We start from the raw sequence: 10,630 nt of genomic DNA, 5'->3' as shown, positions 1-10,630 counted from the left end.
CATATAGGAAGCAGACTGGGCACCCAGTATTATTATTATTATTATTATTATTAAACAGGAGTCTTCATATAGGAAGCAGACTGGGCACCCAGTATTATTATTATTATTATTATTAAACAGGAGTCTTCATATAGGAAGCAGACTGGGCACCCAGTATTATTATTATTATTATTATTAAACAGGAGCCTTCATATAGGAAGCAGACTGGGCACCCAGTATTATTATTATTATTATTATTAAACAGGAGTCTTCATATAGGAAGCAGACTGGGCACCCAGTATTATTATTATTATTATTATTATTATTATTATTATTAAACAGGAGCCTTCATATAGGAAGCAGACTGGGCACCCAGTATTATTATTATTATTATTAGACAGGAGCCCTCCTATAGCAAGCAAACTGGGCTAAATAATAATACTGGGTGTATTATTATTATTAGACAGGAGCCTTCATATAGGAAGCAGACTGGGCACCCAGTATTATTATTATTAGACAGGAGCCTTCATATAGGAAGCAGACTGGGCACCCAGTATTATTATTATTATTAAACAGGAGCCTTCATATAGCAAGCAGACTGGGCACCCAGTATTATTATTATTATTATTATTATTATTATTATTATTATTAAACAGGAGCCTTCATATAGCAAGCAGACTGGGCACCCAGTATTATTATTATTAAACAGGAGCCTTCATATAGGAATCAAACTGGGCACCCAGTATTATTATTATTATTATTATTATTATTATTAGACAGGAACCCTCCTATAGCAAGCAAACTGGGCACCCAGTATTATTATTATTATTATTAGACAGGAGCCTTCATATAGGAATCAAACTGGGCACCCAGTATTATTAGACAGGAGTCTTCATATAGGAATCAAACTGGGCACCCAGTATTATTATTATTATTATTAGACAGGAGTCTTCATATAGGAAGCAGACTGGGCACTCATTATTATTATTATTATTATTTTTATTATTAGACATGAGTCTTCATATAGGAATCAAACTGGGTACCCAGTATTATTATTATTTTTATTATTAGACATGAGTCTTCATATAGGAAGCAGACTGGGCACCCATTATTATTATTATTATTTTTATTAGACAGGAGCCTTCATATAGGAAGCAGACTAGGGATGGGATTATTAATATTAATTATTATTAGGCAGGAGCCTTCATATAGGAAGCAGAATGGGGGGTGGGATTATTATTATTAGAAAGGTGTCTTTATATAGATAGCAGACTAGGGGTGTAATTATTATTATTAATTGCTATTGTTAGACAGGATTCTTTATATAGGAAGCAGACTAAGGGTGGGATTATTATTTATTATAAAACAGGAGTCTTTATATTGGAAACAGACTAGGGGTGGGATTAATATTAATTATTATTATTAGAAAGGAGTCTTCATATATAAAGCACACTAGGGATGGGATTATTGTTAGTGTCACGGGTTCGTCTATTGCTGTTATTCCTTCAATCATCCACTAGTCCTAATTCCAGATGTGCTGAATATAGTGAAAGTATTCCTTTCTGTGTAGCAGGAGTGCGACCGGCGGAGTGCGACGCGGTGCCGGTCGGGCGCGGACGGCCACAAAGCGGGTGCCTGCTGTAAAGAGCGCCCCACGCAAGATGGGAACCGGCGCATGAGGCGGAATCCGGCACGGCAGGGATGGCGGACGGGAAGGCGGCGGAACACGTGGATGGCGGCAGTACCATGAGGCATCCCGGTGAGTCCGTTGATGACACTGTGGGACAGGGGAGTGGTGGGACAAGGAGCGGCTCCGCGCAGGCGGCCCCCCAGCCACTTAGGGGTGGCCCAGGCAGCAGGACTAGTTCTGAGGCGGCCTTGCAAGTGTCCGGGAATGGAGATACTGCCAGGGAGGGGACAGACGGGCGAGGCAAGGGCAGCAGGGACATACGTGGGACGGCAGGTGTACACACAAGCTGCTAGGGGGTGCTGGAGGAACTATGGCCAGGCAAGGCGGCCAGAGGCAGGCCAGGCGCAGCGGACAGGGGTGAGACACAGGGTGCAGCACAGGAAGGGGATGATAGGAGCGGCAGCAGCGGGAGGGAGGGCCCCTCAGGCTTCTCTCACGGGGGGCACAGAAGCAGGAATGCGGACAGGAGGGATTACAGAAGTGAGTGGTGCAGTGTTGGCGCCAGGCTCAGCAGCGTCAGGAGGACGACGGAGAGGCAGTGGAGCAGGGACAGGAGCCCATCCCACAGCAGGCGCAGCGGTTCCAGGTCCAGTTACAGGGTGAGGAGGAGGAGGTCCAGTTCGACGGACAGGAGGATGAGGAGTCGGCGCAGCGCATCTGGGTCATCAGGAGGGAGTTTGCAGGGACAGCAGCAGACCACAAGGGGCAGGGATATTAGGCCAGCACGGCGAAGCGAAGATTGGGGCAGCGGAAAGGAGTGTAGGGAGGAAGGGCGGGTAGGGACGCAACTGAACAGACTATCCAGGTTGTCTTCTCCCTACAGGTCACGGAGCAATACCCCTGCGGTCCTGAGGCGGGATCAGGCGGATGGGAGTCGGCGTCAACGGGATACTCCAGGGCCTGAAAAGGTGGACGGAAGGTCAGCAACCCCGCGGCCTGGCGGGGCCGGGGTCTCCAGCGGTGAGTCCATGTCTACACAACACTCTGGACAATTGCTAGGCTATTTAAAAACACTTTTGGAGTCATGGTTGGGGGGGGAAATCTTTTCCCTGCTTCCCCTGGAGGAATTCCTAGACTTAAAGGAAGAGGACAAGAAAGACGCCAAGAAGGAGGAAGAGGAGAAACGGTGGAGGTATCGTAAGATACCAAAGACCTTTGGGAATTGGCTGAGGGCATTTTGTATCCTAGCTAGCGTAATCGGGGAAAGGAGCCCAGGGAGCTATTCGCAGCTTTTCTGCTACTTAGAAGGGATAGGGGATGCGTATTGGACATATGGGGGCTTGGCATGGTGGAGGTATGACAAGCAGTTTCGTCAACGCTTAGCGGCTTACACTAGCATGCGGTGGGACTGATGTGGAATTATTAAAAATCTTTATTGTACTTGTATTGAATTATTGTACTAACTCCATTTTAACTTTATACTGTGACTTCGTCCTCCATTTTGTCCTCCTAACCTGACTTCTTCAATCCTCCATTTTGTCCTCATGACTTAACTTGTTCATTTTAAAACTACATTACGTGACTGAACTTCTCAACCCAATTAATACAGTAGACAAAGACCGTGTTTCCTTCAAGGACAAGTACCAGGAGGTGCTGGCTACTCCTCAAGACTTGCTGGCTACTCCTTAAGAGCTTGTAAGATAGTACAGTTTGAAGGCCACAGAACACAGTAGTAATGAAATGTTCTATTCATAAGAGACCTTGCACCTGGACATAAAGCCTGATATCACTGACCGTGTAAAATGACGCTTAGGACCCCCTTGTCCCCCACCCGTGTCCAGAATAATCCCACCTCTGATGGGTGGGCACGGGACTAACCTCTTAATTTTACTAACCAATAGGTAAGACACTAACTCCGTCACTTAACAATTAATCCAATTGATGATGTTTATTTGCTGATATTCTAATAATCAATGATGACGCAAAATGCCTCTTAAAAGGGCCTGCGCGCCCGCTTTTTCTTCACTTGCCAATAAACTTTCTCGAAGTTATTTTAACCTGAACCTCGTGTGTCAGACTTAATTACTTCAGCGTATATACGCAATTTAATTTTATTGATTTGGACAGGAACAGATAGACTTTGAACATTTTGGTTTACTTTCAAAAAGTACCATAACAACTTGGCGCCCAACGTGGGGCATCGGGCTATGTCCGGCCGGTGAGCCGTCCTAAGGAAGACAAGGGTGGACGGAGGAATCCAGGGGGAAGGAAGGGAGACTGATCACCTCCAGATACACGGTAGAGACTTCTGCAGAGCCACCGGTACGTTCCGGCCCCTTTGATTGACCCGTCCACGTGTCTGTGACTGCTTCCCGGGAGGACATCAAAGACAGGTAATATCTTGCCCGGTGTCTCGTTACTCACTTGTTTACCTGCATTTTAGTCTATCTGTTGCCTGGGTGTGTTTGAATCGTTTGCCTGTTTCCCCATTTTGAGATAAAGGGGGGGTGGACCTACAGGGGATTTGCCTGGGGTTCTGTCTTGCTTGTTTTCCCCTTTTTGGGATAAAGGGGGGTGGACCTGAGGGGACTTGCCTGGGTCTTCAGTGTGTGTGTCTATCTGTTTGTATTTTACCCCTTTTGGGATAAAGGGGGGTGGACCTGCGGATTCGTTCCTGGGGGTCTTCTGTTGCCTGTTTTACCTCTTTTAGGAACCACGGTGTTGTGGTTGTAAGGAAAAAGGGGGGTTGACCTGCGGATGCGTTCCTGGGGGTCTTCTTTGCCTGTTTACCTCTTTTAGGAGCCTCGTGGCTGTGGCTGTAAGGAAAAAGGGGGGTGACCTGCGGATGCGTTCCTGGGGGTCTCTGTTGCCTGTTTCACCTCTTTTAGGAACCACGGTATTGTGGTTGTAAGGAAAAAGAGGGGTTGACCTGCGGATGCGTTCCTGGGGGTCTTCTTTACCTGTTTACCTCTTTTAGGAGCCTCGTGGCTGTGGCTGTAAGGAAAAAGAGGGGTGTTGGAACTGTGGATTTTGTGTAGACTCATAATTTCCTGTGATCCTTCTTGTGTCACTTTGAGAGCCTAGCTAGCTTCTTTGTGCACATGGTATTTCGGTTTATTTGTGAGGGGGCTTAGTCTTGTGGCAGAGGACTTTGTTTCCTGGGGGGATTCAAGTAGGCATTGCTTGTTTTCCGCATCACGTGGTAGTGAGACTTATAAGTGGGTTTTATAGGGGCACTACGGGAGTGAGGATAGACGTGGCCACATTCTTGTGGACTGCAGAGTAGAGAGAGGCTGACGGAACTCGGACCGGTGTCAGTTGTTTTCCGTGGCCGCTGGTAGTGAGACTTACGAAAGTCGTTCTCCGAGCGGAGACACTACGGGGTTGAGGGAGGTGACTTTGGAGTAAGCACACGAGTAAAGGAAAGGGATTATTGTTGATTTCATTTGAACTGTGATGCATGCACTGTATTTCAATTGTATTGTTGTCTTGTTTGTCTAATTAGGAGTCTCATGAACTCCTGTGTCTGTCTCTAAGGATTTTCCTTGTCTTTCATCTTTTCTATACTTCCTATATTATTATACTATCCACTCCCATTCCTCTTAAAAAGAGAAGTGATTGGTCACACACTTCTCACTTCGCTCCAATCCGTGTCTACCACCCCGGGTAGGCGGATTCAGTGACTAGTCTACGTTTTGGGAAGACGCAGCTGAGAAAATCCCACGATTCTCGGGTGGCAGTCGAGCATTGTAGACGTTCTTGTTCAGTTTTCCCTCTCTCTCCCTATATCTAGGACGCTGGTATAGGGGTAAAGGGATTATGGGACAGGATTTAAGCAAGCCCAGTAAGGGCTGGTTAGCATGTGATTTAGTCGAAGACAGAGAGGGTGAGGAAATGGTTAAAGGTGTTGAAAAAATTGCAAAAGTATGTAGAATTGCTGTACCGACATGTGGAAGATTGCAACCAGAAAGTTGGCGTAGGTTACTGACAGAAAAGAAAGGCAAGCTTACAGATAATGGTTTATTAAAGACTGCTGAAGCATGGTATAGAGTAGCGAAGGCTATTCAGCTAGAAGGTTGGGTTGAGGAAGAGATAAATCACAAAGGTGTGAAATTGTTTGTGTATCATAATAATTGTGTTGCTGGGGTCTACCCCCAGCCAGCGCCCAAAACCGGCGCCCAGGGAATGTCTATCCCCAAGGTTCAGTCAGCAATAAGTGATAGCCAGCTGACTATGTTCCCCACTCCCAATACCCATCCCATTACCTCCCCTGTCTGCCCGGTCCTGAATTCTGATGGATCTTTCTTTTCCCCTGCCCCATCTTTAACATTCCCATCATCCTCATCCATCCCTACGCTACCTGCTATACCTTCCCCTAACATTTCATCTGCCATTCCTTCCCCACACTCCCTCTCCATTAGTGATCCCCTCCCCTCTTCATCCGCCCAGCTAACCACCTCTTCCACACTCACCCCGGCTCCTCCCTCTACACCCACCCCTACCAATCCCTCTCCGTCCCCTCCCATCTCCGCCCCAGTCCAATACCCCACCTCCTTTCCCTCCCCAGCCTGGCCCTACCCCTTCCCATATCCCATGGCCCTGCCCTATCCCGGATATCCACTACCCCTTCCCCAAGCCACTCCCCAGGTTCCGGTTATGCCCAGTCCGGCACAGGTTGCTCCGGGTGTGCCCACATCTAACATGGCCGCCACCCCTTCCCTTACCCCTAATGTAACACCTTTTCCGGCCACCAATATGGCGGCCCCCAGTTCGGCCCTGATGCCGGTAATCCCCGGTGACTACCTATCCCCAGGTTATGACTCACTAGCCACCCCTGCATCTGGGGCTCGTTCCCAACCACCGATCCTTTCACCTCATTCGGGCCCTGCACCACGCAAAAGAGCCAATATCATAGAATTCGATGATGACGAGATGGACAGGGTGTCCCATGTCTCATCGGAGCTTGCCGCGGGAGCCCCAACTCACCGTTCTATCGATGACCCTTTTGGCCACAAGGGTCGGGGAGAACAGGCCCCTCCTAAATATGTTGCTTTCAATCCCACTCAAGCTAGTGCTCTAATGAAATCACTCCCTGACCCAGAAAAACAGCCTATGCCCTTCTACCGAGGGATAGTTCAAATTCAAAAGACTTATTCCGCCGCATGGCGTGATTTGCTGAGCATTTGTGCTATCAAAGCAGGGGATGCATATTGGCCAAGTATGGCCCGACACCTCAGTACAGATTTGCTCAGCAGTGATGTTGATTACCCCTCTGGAGTAACTTTTTGCACCCAATTAAGAGAATGGGCTAAGGACAAACTTGCGGATCAGGCTGCTGGCCTTACTGATGTTATTCAAGATAAAGGAGAATCAGTGGAAAGGTTTCATGCAAGACTGTATCAAATGTTCACAGATTTGGGGTTTGATCTTACAGATAAGATTCATTCACAAATGCTGTCAGGTGCGTTTGTCCAAGGTGTTAAAGACTCTATACGCAAGGGAATCATTGCCGCACGCCCTGAATATAAGGTTGTTCCCCTGGATACCCTGCTTTTAGTTGCTAGAGGTTTGGAATCCGTTCAGACCCCAAGGAGACCTACTTCAGCTCCTCTCATGGTATCCCGCTCCGCTCCAGCCCCAAGAGGTCCCAGACCGGAGGAGGGGGGACATTGCTTTAATTGTGGAGCAAAGGGTCACTTTAGGAATGACTGTCCAGAACCTAAAAGGGAGCAAAGGGAACCCAGAAAACTACCCAAGCCTGCCCCGGCTCCCAAAGCCACCAAACAGGTTCCAATAGTTGAGGAACCCGATGAATAGGAAATTGGCAAGCCTGTGTCTGTGACCCCTGTCATGGCAGTGTCTACAGGGGACAAAGGGGGGCCACTTGCCACAGTGACTTTACCCATTGAAGGCCACCCCACCACATTTCTAGTTGACACAGGTGCAGCCCGTAGTGTTCTACGAGAACAAGACCTGCCAGACCCATCCTTCCTGTCCAGTATTGATGTCTCTTGTGTTGGAGTGGATGGCCAGCCAAGACGTAGCCCTTTAACAACTCCGCTGCGAGTTGGTTCTAGCCTGCTCGCTCGCTTTGTAGTATCCTCCACATGCCCCATTAACCTGTTAGGTGCTGATGTCCTCTCACGCCTGCAAGCATCCATCACTTTTACCCCGGATGGGCAGGTAGAAATGTTTACACCTCTGTCTGTATCAGACACTTCAGCCCTATGCTCTTTGCCTCTGATGCTGCATTTAGAAAAGCCCCGTGAGGGGGCAGCAGAATTAAGGTCCAATTTCCCAGAGGAATTAAAAACACAGGTGCCCGCTAAGTTATGGTCCTCAGGCCCAGAGGACATAGGTCACCTAAATGTTCCCCCTGTGGTGGTAAAGCTTATTCCAGGAGCTAAGTTACCAAGAAAACCACAATATCCATTAAAACCAGCACAGTCCGCTGCAATTTCTGTCCACATCAAGGCACTCTTGGAGAAGGGTGCCCTGGTAAAATGTAAATCTGAATGCAATACCCCGTTATTTCCTGTGAAAAAGAAAACTCCAAAGGGTGAACCAGAGAAGTACAGGATGGTCCAGGACCTCCGTGCTGTTAATGAAGCTACCGTCCTGGACACCCCTCTTGTACCAAATCCTCATACTCTGCTCTCTGGAGTCCCACCATCTGCAAAATTCTTTACAGTTATTGACTTGGCCAATGCCTTTTTCAGTGTCCCACTGGACCCATCCTGTCAATACCTGTTTGCTTTCACTCATGAAATGCAACAGTATACCTGGACTGTCATGCCCCAAGGGGCACAAAATTCTCCAAGTCAATTTGCTAAGGCCATGGGCACCATCCTTGACCCATGGCAAGCTGAGCACCCAGAAGTTGTCCTGCTTCAGTATGTGGATGATCTATTGCTATGTGGAGATGATGTACCCACTACTAAAAGGTGTTCACTTAGTCTCCTTTGCTATTTGGCAGAACAAGGATGCAAAGCTTCACTCATCAAGCTACAATTCTGTCAATCTTCAGTGATCTTCCTTGGACATTGCCTATCTCAAGGTACCAGACATCTTACTCGGGACCGGGTAAGAGCTGTTTTGGACATTCCACCTCCAAGGACTTCAAAGTCTCTTCATGCCTTCCTAGGCCTCATTTCCTACTGCAGAGCATGGATCCCAGAAGCCTCTCTGCTTATGCAACCTCTCTATGATGCTCTTAAGTCTGACCCGTTCTGTCTGACCAATGAAGCCCTGGCCAATTTCGATGCTTTAAAACGGGCCATTGCTTCTGCTCCTGCCTTGGGCCTACCTGACTACTCCAAACCCTTTAAATTGTTTGTCTCTGAAAGACAAGGCCACGCAACAGGAGTACTCACCCAAACTAATGACTTAAGAGGCCGCCAGAGGCCTATTGGATATTTCTCATGTCAACTGGACATTGTGGCCAGAGGGACTCCTTCCTGTCTCAGGGCTGTTTTTGCTGCAAGAGAACTCATAGAGAGGACCTCAGACCTGGTCCTTGGCCACCCTCTGGTTGTTTTGGCCCCTCATGACATCTCTGCCATCGTCAACCAAGTCCAGCTCAAGCACGTGTCTCCAGCCAGACACCTGCGCCTACAGTGTCATCTTCTTTTGCCTGACAACATTTCCATCCAAAGATGTCAAGTGCTTAATCCGTCCACTCTTCTTCCACTCCCTGAGGGGGGTATCTATTATGGATTTATCACAGATGAAACCTACATCTACCTGCTCTGTGGATGTATCAAGAAAGTCATGCATCCACATTTGTCATTTCATGAAGATGAGACACCTCTTTGTGAAGGCCCGGATTACGCCTTCTGTACCATGTGGTACAAGCCAAATATTACTCCCGAACCTTGCTATGAAGATGAGCTTTACCACTGGACCGATGTAAAGCTCACTGCACAAGACTTTTATTGCGACTCTGAAGGTAATAGCATGGTCTTGGTCCAACTACCTCAACAACTTAACTACCTCTACCGCCATTGGGATACCGCTATCCCACATATTCCTGTTACCAAGTTGAAGACAAAGTCATGGAATGACCTTGGGCCCATGGCAAAACTATGGGCCACCATGAATGAAGAACAGCTACAGGAAAACGGTATTGCCAAATACCCAACAACTGACCTTCTAGAAGCATGGCCACGCCATTTCCTGGAAAAGGAATTTCAAGACCTGGTCATAAAGAATGATTATGACCCAGAAACACCTCATGACTGTTTTGAACAGATGAAAATGGAAACAGTGCACTTACCAACTGTGCATGAGAACCCATTACCAGATCCGGATTTTACCCTGTTTGTGGACGGATCGAGATATGCCGATGAAGGAGGAACATATCACACAGGATATGCCGTAACCACAACAGATGAAGTCATTAAATCATCATCCTTACCGCCAGCAATGTCTGCGCAAGAAGCTGAATTACAGGCTCTGACTTCAGCATGCAAAATTTCCGAAGGAAAACGTGCCAACATCTATACAGATTCAAGATATGCTCTGGGTGTGGCACATGACTTCGGCCTCATTTGGAAGACTAGAGGATTTCTTACCACCGCCGGTACACCAGTCAAACACAGCACTGCAATCAAGGAGCTAATGGATGCCCTCCTACTCCCCAAAGAGGTGGCCGTTTTGAAAGTCAAAGCCCATGGGAAATTGGATACAGATGAAGCAAAGGGCAACCATTTGGCTGATCAAGCTGCTAAGTTAGCGGCCAGGGATCTGCAGGAAGTGGATGAAGAAGTGTCCGGACAAGAAGAAGAAGAAGAAGTCCCTATTTTTGCTTTGCAAACTCTTCCTACTGATTTGCGAATCTTACAAGAACAACAAGCTGCAGTCACTCCTGAGGAAATCCAGAAATGGAAAAAGAAAGGAGCTGTCCAAAAGGACGGAATATATTACAACAACTTCAAATTTTGTCTTCCCAGAAATTTATACCCAGCAGTGGTCCAATGGGCACATGGGCCTGCGCACCTGTCAAAAGAATTGATGGCCGCC

The sequence above is a fragment of the Pelobates fuscus genome, chromosome 6 (assembly GCF_036172605.1).
Source record: "Pelobates fuscus isolate aPelFus1 chromosome 6, aPelFus1.pri, whole genome shotgun sequence".
Lineage (NCBI taxonomy): Eukaryota > Metazoa > Chordata > Amphibia > Anura > Pelobatidae > Pelobates > Pelobates fuscus.
This window is presented reverse-complemented; position numbering follows the sequence as displayed.